A 14,141-nucleotide genomic window follows, 5' to 3' on the forward strand; every position below is an offset into this window, starting at 1 on the left:
GGTATAATTTTGAACTCTTACTGAAAACGACCTGTCTGATAAGTAGATGTAAACCAACTCAATGCTGTTCCAGAGATGCCAACCTGCTGTCTAAGCCTCTCAACTGATACACAGTGATCAACTGTCTCAAAAGCAGCAGTAAGTACAGTATGATAATATATTATATTTTTTATTAATATTTCGAAATCAATATTTTGAAATTAGTTAATTTTTTAATGTTGTCATTTTTATTAGTTTTTTATATTATTTATGTTTAATTTATGTTTATCTCAGTTTTATTTTCTGTTCAGTTTTTATTTTTTTTAGATTTATTTAAATAAACAAAAACATTTGAAGTTTTAGTTAATGATAATAACGTGGTAAATAGATAGACAGAAAAACAGACAGACAGATATTCAATCATATTTAATAAATTATTTTTGTAGTTCAGACTAAAAAAATCATTTAATTTCCCAGAATGCAACCGAGATCGAGCGTACCTTCTAAATTGAAGGTAACAACCAGGATATGAATATAAAGAAATTAAAATGCTTATTAAAATTAAGTGAAATTCGTAGAAATTCATATTAACTCATTTTAAAGTAGAAAGGCAATGTTGGCTTCACATTGTTTGAAAGTCTTGAAGTTGATAGATTTATAGTGTTTTATAGTAAGCTACGATATTTGCTAATGATACGGTTTAATAAACATACATTATTAGCCTAAATTGTTTTCAGATTTTGTGGAAATTTTGCAGCCAATGTATTTAAAACCTGACACAAGCACACTTTCTCTAGACAGTATAAAAGTTTATAAATAGGCTGTTTATTGTAATAACACAAAGTGACGGCTACATGAGTGACAAAACAGATCCAACCTGTCCAAGCACAAATGCAACATTTCTTCAAAAGGGTTTAAAATGGGCTTGATCCATGAATGATGCCAGAGCCACCGTCCGGTTCATAATCAGATCTAGATACTGGACCTTTCCAGCACTGCGCCGTTGAATGCGGATGCAGAGGGGTGCTGGTGGTATTGACAGGAGGACACGGAGCAGAGCGGTGGCCTGTGCCGCTCTGTGGGTCTAATAATGGACAGCTTCCGTTCCTCATCTCCTTGGCAACGACGGGACTGGGGTGAGTAGCGGGGCTCGGCTGATCTCGGGGTTTTCATCTGAAATGGAACGCAATGATGCAGCTTTAGAGTACAGTATGACTGCAGTATGAGTCACCGAACACACCCTCTCTCACACACACAGGGCACCGTGAGTCAGTCCACACGTGTTAGTTAGTACTCTCTCAAGCATCTATTAGGAAGGCCGCATGAGTTGTCAGATGTACAACTGAAGACTCACAGGATGAGTCCACCTACGCCAAAGCGCTGATTATTTTTATCAGTGCAAATCTTAGCTGCTTTGTGTGTCTTGAGCCATCCAGGACATACCGATCTGCTCTCATCTCGTAAATGTTGTTTGCGAAGACACCAGGGAAGACCGAGGTAGGAGATGGAGAAGGAGACCTTAAATAAGCAGCATGAGAACAACATCTCCACTGCACTCATTAGTATCAGAGGGACCCACAGGACTATCGTGGTGCTCTGAGAAAGAGAGAGAGAGAGAGAGAAATATAGAGAGCCTTCATTTATTGCATTTACTGAGTACTGTAGGTACTGCATACTGTAGGTGATCGTGACCAGTGCACTTTTTTGCTGTTTACAGTTTGTTCCAGAAACAATTTTGCTTCTCAACCTTGCTGTGGCCTTCATTATACCTTTTTGTTTTGTTTCGTAGAAGAGTATAACCAAATATGCCAGGGGTATATATGAAAAAAGGTATAGAAATACATTGTAGCCTAGGCCTACATCCTGGTAACACTACAAAAAGGTTCCTAACTACATTGGTTTACATAAACTAACAATGAAAAATACATCAGAAGCATTTCTTAATCCTAGTTAATGTTAACTTAGTAATATACATTTCCTGGGTTCTCAGAAGCTGAAGTCATCATTAATTGATATAGGTAAGCAGAAATTATAACTACTGTGTTTTATTATAATTTATTTTTATTTTGTATTATTTAGTTGTATTTTTATGAACTAATGTTAAAAAAGAACAAATGAATAACAGATGTATTACTCATTGCTAGTAATGTTAATGTAATGCATTAACGAATGTACTAATAACAGTAATGTTACCTTATTGTAAAGTGTTACATCTTGAACTATTGTATTGTACTTTTAGATATTGTTTCCAGATACATTTTTATTGTCATTTTTTAATATTTAAAACATTTTGACATAATGAGCAAACATAAAAATTATATATATAAGTACTAGATTTTTATCACCATCCAGTGCTACACTATAGCATTACATCAGCATTTACAAAATTAACAACAATCTGTACAACAACAATACTGAACATTATACTCACCTATCTACACATCATAACGTATTTTATTTTATTTATGTTTCACTAGTTCACGCTTACATATAATTAGCTGAGGTATGTTATGCATATTTGGCGTTCTGTCCGGGGAAGGGCTCCGAGCTCGGGAATGGCCCGACCCTAGCGTACCCCCCAAAAAGCAAATTTACAAGAGGACAGCCGCCAGTTTAAAGAACGCCCCCCAACCCCCCCAAATAGCATAGAGTACTGGCGGGGGCTGATTTTGATTTTCTGAGAAGTCGTCTCGTTGGCAGACCGGAAGGGCCTACGTACTCTGGTGGGAGCGACTTAGGTGTTGGAAGAGTAGGCCCTACCAGCTGTAGGTATTGAACTACGTGGTTGTTGGCGCCCGGTCGGCCGATGAGGAGGAGCAGCATGGTTGTGGTGCCCGACCGGGAGGACCAGAGTTGCCTCGACCGGAATAGGTCATGTGTCGGCAGAGGTGGGTAGAGTACCCAAAAACTGTACTCAAGTAAAAGTAAAAGTACTTCTAGAAATATTTACTCAAGTAAAAGTAAAAGTACTAGTCTTGAATAGTTACTTGAGTAAGAGTAAAAGAGTATCGGATAAAAAATCTATTCAAGTAGTTAGTTACTAGTTACTTTTGGTCATATATACTGAGCCTATTTTTATTTAGATATATAGATAAAATGTATATATTTCATCAGCCTTTACTCCAATTTATGTAATTTATTATAAAACCCTGTCTGTTTACTTAAGTAACAGATATAGGTATCATGCCATAACATATTTTTAATACGACTGACTTTATATTAAATGTGAATTTAACATTGAAAGTTAATGTGATATAAATATTGCTACTAATCTTTCATTGTTCAGAAAGAGAGCAAATAACATTTACATTATTAAAGATCATTTTCACTGACAGTCTAGATTTCAATCACTCTCAGAAACTCACTGAGATTTAATTGAACCCATTAAATCACTGAAACTGTTAACACTGTGAAATCAATATCTTATTTACAGATTCGTACACACATCTGCACTTTCACCAGAATTCGCCAGAAAGAGGTATTCAGTCAGCGAGCGAGTGAAGGAAGCACCGGCATTCTAGCGATGACTCATCTGAACACCTCTGATTGGCCAATGCTTTAATAAGCTCAAAATAATCATGTGTGATTTGTTATAATGTGCAGCGCTGTATAAACGCATCTATCTCTGGCTCAGCGCCAGCAAGCAATCACAGATCTGAATTTAGCAGCTGATGATATGTATTAAAATTAATAAAATCTTAATCGGCTATGTTTTGTCTTTTGGAAGCTGCATTCAACTTGACTCCCCTCTGTTATAAGCCACACACGTACAACAAACTAATGTCACAGTGGTATCGTGTACTGTAATCGAATGTAGCCCAAGTTATTACCTGTTAAACAGTAGACAGCACACGCGGTGTTCATCTAATAAGGATCTCCATCGCTAGCAAATAATAGCCTTTGCAGATTTGCTTTCATTTCAGTGCAGTTCCATAGCCACGTTTTCAACGCTGTTGATGATCTTAAACGTTACAACTCTGAGTGAACCGCTTCAGATGCTCAGCGCGTGCGGCAGGGAACTGAACGACTCATTCAAACTGATTCCTGAACCAATTCACTCGTTTGCCAATTGGTTTGATCAAGCCTTTGAACAGAATTGACTCAAAAGAATGAATCGTTCACGAATGGGCATCGCTCATTGCCCAGAGAAAAGTAGACGGCGCGTTTGGAATAAACTGAAGCATTCATAACATTTATTGCATTAAGATAAAGTAACGAGAGGAGCGTCGCCCATAGTAACGAAGTAAAAGTACAGATTTTTCCCCAAAAAATTACTCAAGTAAGAGTATCCATCTTTAAATATACTCCGAAAAGTATTAGTTACCCCAAAAAATTACTCAAGTAAATGTAACGAAGTAAATGTAACTCGTTACTACCCACCTCTGCGTGTCGGCGTACTGGCCCTACTGGCTGATAGCCCCTGCTATTCAGTGGGCGAAGGGCCTAATGCTGACCGAGAGGGCCCATGAAGCCTCCAACAGGAGATTGAGACATCTGGGTCCTCTCGGTTTGGCAGATAAAAAGCTTTGGGCTGGCCGACAAGGAGGACTCTGGCGACATCTGAAGAGAGATCCCGACTCAAGGCATCGGATGGATGAGACTTGCTTGCGGCCAGCAAGCATAGACCCGACCGGGAGAACTCTAACCAGACGTCTGAAGGGAGCGCACGCATCAGACGGGTAAGCCTCGTCGGACGGGGAAAGTGGAAAGGAAAACCCGACTGGGAGGACTCTCGCGGCATCCGATGGGGTATTAAACTCAAAACATCGAACGGGTAAGCCTCGCCAGGCAGGGTTAAAAGATGTGAGGATAGCTGAGGGTTTTTTTTTATTTTGCAGGATTTGACGAGAGGTCGAGACTCGTAGCGTCGGACGGTTAAGCCTCGCCTACCGTCAAATGGAAAGGTAAGTTGTGTGGCCGAGAGACTCTTACCAACGTCCGAAGGGAGCACACGCATCGAGCGGGTTAAGTCTCGCCGACCGTATAGTGGAAAGGTAAAGGTTGTCTGTCCAGGAGGCTCTCGCCGGCGTCCGAAGGGAGCACACGCATCGAACGGGTAAGCCTCGCTGAGCATAAGAAAGGAAAAGGTATGGTTGTCTAACCGGGAGGTTTTTGCCAGTGTCCGAAGGGAGAACACGCATCGAACGGGTAAGCCTATCCAGATGTGAGACAGAAAAGGTAACATTAAGTGGCCAGGAGGCTCTTGCCAACATTCAACGGGGACTTCCTGTTCCCGGAAACAACTGGGTAAGCCTCGCAGGCCGTAGGATGGAAAAGGTGAGTTTGTGGGGTTGTGAGGCTCTTGTCGACGTCTTATGGGAGTTTGTTACTCACGGCATGAGACGGGTAAGCCTTGTCGACCATAGGAAGGAAGGATGGTTTATTGTCTGTTTGCGGCATCGGACGGCTTGCTTATTGGGTTTTGCGACCTAGACCACGTGGAATGGTAGTGGTTGTCTGGCCAGGAGGCTCTCGCCAGCGTCCGATGGGAGCACTCGCATTGAACGGGTAAGCCTTGCTGGCCAAAGGATGGAAAAGGTCAGGTTGTCTAGCTGGGAGGCTCTCGTCAGCATACGATGGGAACTCGAGCTCCTGGCATAGAAGAGAGAAGCCTCGCCGGCCATAGGATAGAAAAGGTAAGGTTATCTGGCCGGGAGGCTATGGCCGGCATCCGGTGTTTTTTTTTTTTTTTTTTTTTTGCGACACCGGATGGGTAGTCTCTCCGGCCATCAGACGGAAAATTGAGATTGTTTTATCTGCGAAGCACCCGTTGGTGTTCGGCAAAAGCTTAATTTGCGGTATTGGATGGGTACGTCTTGCCATCAGAGGGAAAATTTGTTTTAGCTGCAATGTATAGATTTCGTGACAGCGCCACCTACCGTACTGCACGATATAGCGATGGCTGCAGTTTCAGGGCCGCAGTTCTAGTACCCTGTTGGTTTAGTTTGCGGTCACGATATTTTGTATATAGCATCAATCTATTAATCTCAGTAGTATTTGTTTTGAAACGTGATTTTTGATTCAAAATGCAACAGAGGTTAATTAAAAAGTCCTTGCAGCATGTGGTGCATCTCTTCAATTCGGGCAGGGATCTCCCTTTTTGGATTGTTATATGTATCTTGAAAAAGAGAGCCTACTTGTTAGAATATTTTGAGATCATGAAAATATCCATAGTGCCTTTTTTAATCATCTGTCTTACAATGAGCCTAACCAAATCCATAAAATCACTTCATATTGGCCATGCAGAACATGACAGAAACTAACACATGATATCAATGGACTGTATGTGGATTAGGCCAAATTGTAACAAGCTATTAAAATTGCCAAACAACAGGTTAACACATACAGCAACTAGGCAGTCAGTGCTGTTTAATTATGAAAGATATTTTATACATAAATATGGTAAAACAACGACTATTAAGCCAGTATTCACACTAATACATTAAGCTGCAGGTAAATTTTACAAACCTTACATCAACCATGCTCTTGTCATCTGATAAGTTTAATTAATGTGCAGGCTAGATTCACTTATAATACTTCGTCATTAAAACTCAATAAGGATTTATGAAATCATGGCCATAAATTAACGTCGTAGTAATTAATAAAACTAGCTCACAAATTCTTAATTTGGTGGGAATTAATTATTAATTCATAGTTAGCAGTTCTCACTATGTAAACTTTGCACCGTTTAATCGTTATAAAATAAAACTTAATTAAATATCGGTACTCACCATCTGATTGCGGTCCACGTTGACCATCTTTAATTAGTGTTGATACAGTATGGTAGGTGGCACTGTCAAAAAAAACTAGGGTCCTAAAGCTGCGGTCCAAGAGTTGCGGTCCTGAAACTGCAGCCTCCGGTTGTGCAGGAATACCCTTCTCCCGCATATGGCTCATACCCACTTTTTGCGCCATTGGATAAATCCCCGGTTTAGCTCTCTTCGTTGGTAGGAAAATTGGGTCTGTGATAAGGTGACAGACGAAGCGAACCAGCATGCTGATAAACCATCAATGGATAGAGGTAAGTCAGCGATATTTATACTATGGGATTGATTACTTGATTATTGTCCACCTGTGTTGATTAGGCTAAGTATCTGACGCGCTCCTCCCGAATCTTGTTAATAAAAACATCATTTATCACATTGATATCTGGTGTGGATTCAGCATCATCCAAAAGCAAAAGCTTACAGTGCCACTGAAATGGGTTTATTTACAGTTTTCCATAATTACTTCCATAATTTACATAATGTCATAATAGTGGGGTAACTGATTCAATGTGCTCTTTGAACAGCTTGAATAAAAACCGGGATTATGACAGAAGAAAATTTTATTTTATACAAATGTGCCCATTTTTTATTTTAAGTTAATGAGCACAATATGATGAAATCTAGTGGAAGAATATTGCATCAGAAAAGCTCCAGTTTAATACTGACAGCTCTGGCAATTCCAATAAACCCCAATTTAGCCATTAAAAATGTTAATATTGAAGTTTCGATATTTAGTCACAGTTTATAATCACACTCTCATACCAAACCACAGCGCATTAAATTAAGGGTCTTGAACCTTTTTTTAGGCTGACAACACCTTATTACACTAATATAACACTAACACTGATATAGACCTTATTCAGGGTATAGTGCCATATTTAATTTTTGACAAGAATCAAACAACGCTATGGGGGGGCAGAAGTAGTGCGTTTAATGGATTTTTTTTACAATAATTTACCAACATAGCAATTGTTCAACTGACAAAATAACTTTCCAAAGAAACTTTCAGTAGGCAAAAACCCCATAAAATAATCATCACAGTTAAAAGAACTAAAGACTTTCATTTTTTCAACTATTTCAGTCTGTGTGCACTGAATTTATTTCATACACGAGTTTCACAATTTGAGTTGAATTACTGAAATAAATGAACTTTTCCACGACATTCTAATTTATTGAGAATCACCTGCACATTGAAAAAAACTTTTTTTTGATGATAAATTCAACCTATAAATTTCCTTGACTAAGGTCTTTTGCTACATATTGGTGAAAAATTTATGTTTTTAAGCCCTCATTTAAATATAGCGATAAATAGTGTGTGAAATAACATATCAATTTATTTGCATACACTTTTATGATGTTTACATGGCAGTTTGCACAGCTTTGAAAATGTTTATTATTTATTCACATTGTTGCTTAATACATTTTAATGTGATAGGAACAATTAGACATTTAGCTGAACTTTAGCTTTTGTTTGAAGTTTGTATTATTGTATTTTTGTTTAATATAAGCTTGACTGAGGTTAATTAGTTCTACTGCAGACCCCTTGTTAAAGATTCCTGCATTAAATCATTTATAAACAATTACCAGTGAACCAGAAGCTTATTTGAAATATAGCCTGCATATATATATATAATTTTTTTTTCAATAGTCATACAGTATTTTATTCAATAGTCTATTATTTTATTCTATAGCCGCATTAAGTGAGTAGTCTCTTGTCTCCAAGAATGATGGTCTTTACCAAGGACACCATCAGTCCAATGACTGAAGCTGCAGCCACTTGAACAGCAACAACACTTGACACAAACAGTGACCAGGTCTACAATAAAAGAGAATTGTTTTAGCAATATTAGCAAAGAACAATCAACTCAAGTGCCAGGCGAAGGATTTGTCCTCGCAGGCTTCTCTGTATCACAGGGGTTTTGTCAATCCTGAGCTGCGAAGCCACTTGCAAGCTCTCTGACAAGCCAGTGATCAAACGCTAGTGAGCTCGACACAAGTTCTGATGGATGAGAGAGGAAGCAGGTGTGTGCCACTGAGGCAGAAAGACGCAAGAGAGAGAAAAAACGTACGGAGAAAACTGACAGAAAACGCACAAACACATAAATCAATGACAGCACTTTCATGGGCTTGTTCTCTTTGATTCTTGAAAGAAACCTTTTGAAGTTCCTCAGGTATTGGAGCAACCAAGGTGGACCAGCATATAAGATGAAATTTGCATTTAATACAAATCCAGCTTTTATCTAAAGCACAGGTGTGTGCTATTAGAACATGATGTTTATGAAAAAAGGGCTGAATTTCATGAAATACAAAATTATTTTCAGAGCATTTTCCCCTCAAATTTTCTACTGTAAATCATAATTTGTCCAGAGTTATATTGAAACTCTCATTACTTTTAAAACATTTAATAATAAAAACATATAATAGTAGTAGTAGCTGTATAGTATTAAAAGATTTTGGACAGAACAATAGTCAATATCCCAATAATGACACCCCATGGATAAACATAACAGTACTTTTTTTTCAGGTTTATTCTTGGCCCAAAAATATTTGAATGCACATGTTAATAAAATAGCATTAATTTGTAAATGTTCATTTCAAAATGGATTAATGCCATTGCTAAAAAAACAAAAACAAAAACACACACACACACACACACACACACACACACACACACAAAAACATGAAATAAAAATGAAAACTGAAATTCTTAAAGAACAATATTTCAAGTAATATTTCACACAAAAAAAGTAATAGTCATGAAAAACTGTTAACTGTGAGTTCCTGTACTATACATGGTGAAAAACTGTAATTGATATTCAATGTAATTTTATGGTAAAATATATTTTTTGGAAGTGGAAAAATAATGTATAATTAACAGTGAAAAAAACTTAAATTGACATTCCCAGAATTTCCGAGGTTACATTTCACATTTGATGTTTTTTTTTCTTCTTCTTACTTTTTTCTTACATTATTGGTTGTATGTTACATCTAATGTTGTTAAATAAATGTTTATTGCATTATTTCAGTATCCTGTGTTCTGTCATGATGCTGTTTAGTATTTGACTGAATGACACTGTGAACCTTTCTGTATGTTAGTATTTTCTTTCTCAGCTTGTGGAAAAACTGTTTGTGATGAGCTTTGGCTCATCATGTGACTTTCTCATCCTCGCCTGCTTTTGGTGGTTATCGATGTATTACAAAGGTATTAAACATATTTCAGTATTTCAATAGGCTGGTATTTTAACATTACATTAGTTATTGAAATATGGTTTGTAAATGTAAATTTATGTTAAATCTGCTTCCATATTTTTTCACAGTTAAAATCTGGCAACCACAGCTGCCCATTTTGGGTGGGGTTTTTTTGTTGTTGTTTGTTTGTTTTGTTTTTACCGTAAATTTTACAGATTATTTTTTACAGTGAGGGTTTTAAATGATAAAAAGCATTTGGACACCTTCTGGTTGTCAAACATTAGTAGAAAATGTTCAATGTAGACGAACTACAGCTGTGGTTACTCTGTTATGTAAAATAAATCTTGCAGTATGCATAAGACAAAATGAAGAGTTCAGAAGCAAAATCCTAAGTGCCATTTGAAATTTTCACTTTATTGGCAATGAAAAGAACCTATTCCTCGCCATATATGTCAAATTACTGAAAACACATAGGAGCCGGATAAAAATGCTCATTTTAGAAGAAAATTTAAAACAGCACTTAGAGGCTTTTACATCTGAACTCTTCAAATATTCCTCGGGTTGATCAGCTAATTGCCCACTTTACATGAATATGTTGTGCCTCACCCCTAGGCCTGTTGCCAGGGTGATGACGTTCAAAATAGTGCTTTCCATGGCCGGTCCCCGCTGGAGGCTGAAGGGTCTCAGCACCACACCATGGACCAAAGCACCCAGCAGGAAGTTCACATGCCCTACTAACACCATACTAAGAACCATCTTCATCAGCCCCTTCTGCTCCTCCAGATTGCCACAACACACCCCTGAGGATGGAGAGAGAGAGAGCTGATGGGATACCAAATGGAGCCAAGAACTCTGTGCTAAATTTACTGTCAGTCTATGAATTTACAGCCTCTCAGCAACATAAACACTGAGTTAAGACTTGGTGAGAAGACAAGGGTCGTATTTTGACACGGCTGTGCTGACAAATGTTACAGATATTTTGCTGCTGTGCTCTGGAGAGGGCTGTGAAAGCTGAAGGAAAGATTAGAAGTGGTGCAGAGCGGTGTGGGTGGACATCATTTCACAGCAAACACAAAGGCTTTCGCTGATCCACTGAGGACAGGGTTTGGGCTGCAGGAGAGATGTCACCTCAGTTAATCATTACACACTCGGCACAGCAAACTCAACAGATAATGGTTAGACTTTTGGGAAAAGAAAAAAGTATTTGACAGTGCTGATGTGGGCGAAGCTACAGTGATCATCAATTTAAAATATGATGTTCTATGTAATATGTCTTGCAGCCTGTTGTTTGTTTGGTACAACCATAAACAGACCTTCTATAAACCACACGCTTTATGACATATGAATCAGACTGTGTATGTATTTAAGAGACAAATGCATATTGAGTACAACTATTAATTATGGCTTTGTCAGTATTGCAAACAGAACAAAAATTACCTGTCATTCTCAACACAGATTTAAATTCATTATAAGATTTATTATGGTTGTCTCAGTAACTCACCTGAATTCCCAATTTGAACAATTAATTTCCAGTCTAAGTCCTCAGTTATGTCATGGTACTTCTGAATATATTCCAGAAGATAGGAGCTCCGCCTCCTGTCACTACTGTCCTGATCACACATGTGTTTGTGTACAGACTGAAGGAATGTGCCCCGGATATTCCCTCAGAGGCTTGGCAGTCTTTAGGGCTGCTGAGTTTATACATAATTTGTCAATGATTAGTTTACCTGCTTTCATATTCTGAATAATATTCAAACAATTGGATTTGGTTTGTCTTAATGCAAATCATATTTGCACAGCATAATAAATTATGTATACTCTCTCCAAAAGAGGGACACAAACACAAAAAGGATAGAAAAAATGCTTGGAGAACAAAATGTTTAAAATGAACTACTATATAGTTCATATATATATATATATATATATATATATATATATATATATATAGCCTGTTGTTTGTATATACTATATATAAAGTATATAAAAAATATGAATGCCTATTTTATTTCCAGCAATTGTTTATTCCTTATTACATTATTCCCTATTAAAAAAAAAAATTCATCCTCAAGACATCCTATGTGTATATGACTTTCTTCTTTCAGAAAAATACAATCAGAGTAATAAAAAAAATGTTCTGGCTCTTTCAAGCTTTATAATGGCAGAGAATGGGGGTCATTAGAGGGGTTTTGACCACATATTTAGTTGGTCAGGCTGGTCTTAGCTGCTCAGCTGGGGAGAGCAGCTGAATAACCAGCTAAGGCCATCTTAACACAGCTTGGTCAGTCTGGGAGACCACCGTGATCAGCTTAAACCAGCTCTGAATATGATGGAAGAACAGCTAAAACCAGACAACCATTTTAAGATTTCAGCAGGGTTTTTACAACACACTCAAAGCATGAAGAAGAGTGTAAAAGTAACAACTTTTAGAAACAGTTGAAATCATTGTATACTGTTAAGTGTAACAAAAATTATTTCTTCATTTGTAAAGAACATGATGACACATAAAATGGCAATGTTTTGAATAATTAGAATTTTATTTTGAAGGCGGGCCATGTATAAGGTATGTTAACTATATCACAGGCATACGAAGCAGGTAAAGAAAGAGCACCTCAACCCCCGTTTTGTAAAAGAATGAGTAGATACCATAGACTAGATACACATTTTACAGATCTCTCTGTCTGTCCTGTGTCGTAGAGTGTAGCGCCCCCTCTGTGTTAGAGGCGGTACCGCGGCTCTCTGTCCCAAGTATAGGTCTCTGCAGGAAAGTAATGGGAGTTACCAGATCACGGCGCCTCTGTCCACAAGGCACAAGCTTTATTACCATATACACCAATGTATTAATCGCATCATATCAGAATGTCTACAAATATTTTTTTTTCTAGAATTTTTATTATTATTAAAAATATAAATATTGCTATTATTGGTTATTTAATATTTTGATGAATTTAGCATGTGCATAATTCAAAACTGTTACTGACTGATATTCATCATGAATTTACAGTACAGTACAATCTGCAGTGTTATACGTCACATCTGAAACAGTACAATAAACATCTTGTGGTGTACTTTTGGCATTTACACTAATATATGATACTGTGAACACTGTTTTAGATAAAATAACACAACATTGTAGTCACAAAGTGAGTTTTGATCAGGTTTTGTCTTTGGATCATACACAATAAAAATTAATCTCAAACAAAGCATATTAATTTAAGGAAGGGAGGAAGTCCAGTTCAGTTCAAGAGATAGCCAGCAGCACTAATAAACTCAGAGGGAGGATGGTCAGCAGACTATAATAATATTGTCTCCTCCTGGATATTATCTAGATTTTCTTTGCATGTCAGAGTTGCTAGATGGATCATCTGTTTACGTCTGTACGAGCTGGCACACTCATATCAGCCTTTCGTAATGAGATACAGCATCTCACAGAGGGGCAGCCGCAGCAGGATGTGCACCATGCTGGTGATCACCACGAATACTGTTAAGATGGGTTTCTTTGTAGGCCGGGTCTCCAGACAGGACTTCTCATTCAGACATTGAAAACTAAAGGTGACCTGACCCTCCAGAAAAGTATCTCATTTTTTGAGAACCAAGAACTCTGTTGTGGATTATTGTGAATGAAAGTTCTTTTTAAACATGTTTAATCATTGGTCAGAAATGATTAAACTTGGGCACTTATTATAACTTGATTATTACTACTGTATATGTAAATGCATTGTCATTTTTATTAGATGGGATTAAATCTTTTAGAATAAAACAAAACAAGTAATACCAACATAACATCATTTGTTACAACATTTGTATAATTGTTATTATAACTTGATTATTAATATAATATAGCTAAAGAAAGCTATTGCTTTGTACTTGTGTGTGTGTCTTAGTTCTGTATTTTTTATAAGGCAGGATTGATCTGTCTTAGAGTGAATCAAAACTGATAGAGAAAAAACTACGTTAGTTAATGAAGGAAAATGTATGTAAAATTTTAGTATTAAAACATCTTTCATTTTAGAAGAATAGCATTTACGTGTGTATTATTTTATCCAATACAATTAAGTACCTTACATAGTAAAATATATAGTAAGGAATATTTTATTGTTTAGTCTATGTCATGATTAATGTTTTTGTTTTTTCAGACCTCAGATTGCAACCAATTGCAATAATTAAATGATATATTATTAATATAACAACGATTTATCTGTGGTCAGC

The 14,141-nt window shown here is 37.1% G+C and overlaps 1 long non-coding RNA gene across 1 annotated transcript; it reads right to left on the reverse strand.

The window, feature by feature from the left end:
* Positions 1-1,001: 1,001 nt before the first annotated feature.
* On the reverse strand, positions 1,002-11,546 carry LOC132144746 (uncharacterized). Its single transcript, XR_009434396.1, has 3 exons — positions 11,437-11,546; positions 10,542-10,735; positions 1,002-1,152 (listed from the first exon to the last, which is right to left on the reverse strand). It is a non-coding gene; the product is annotated as an uncharacterized LOC132144746 (long non-coding RNA).
* Between the last annotated feature and the right edge of the window lie 2,595 nt (positions 11,547-14,141).

The sequence above is a fragment of the Carassius carassius genome, chromosome 8 (assembly GCF_963082965.1).
Source record: "Carassius carassius chromosome 8, fCarCar2.1, whole genome shotgun sequence".
In the NCBI taxonomy this organism is placed as follows: domain Eukaryota; kingdom Metazoa; phylum Chordata; class Actinopteri; order Cypriniformes; family Cyprinidae; genus Carassius; species Carassius carassius.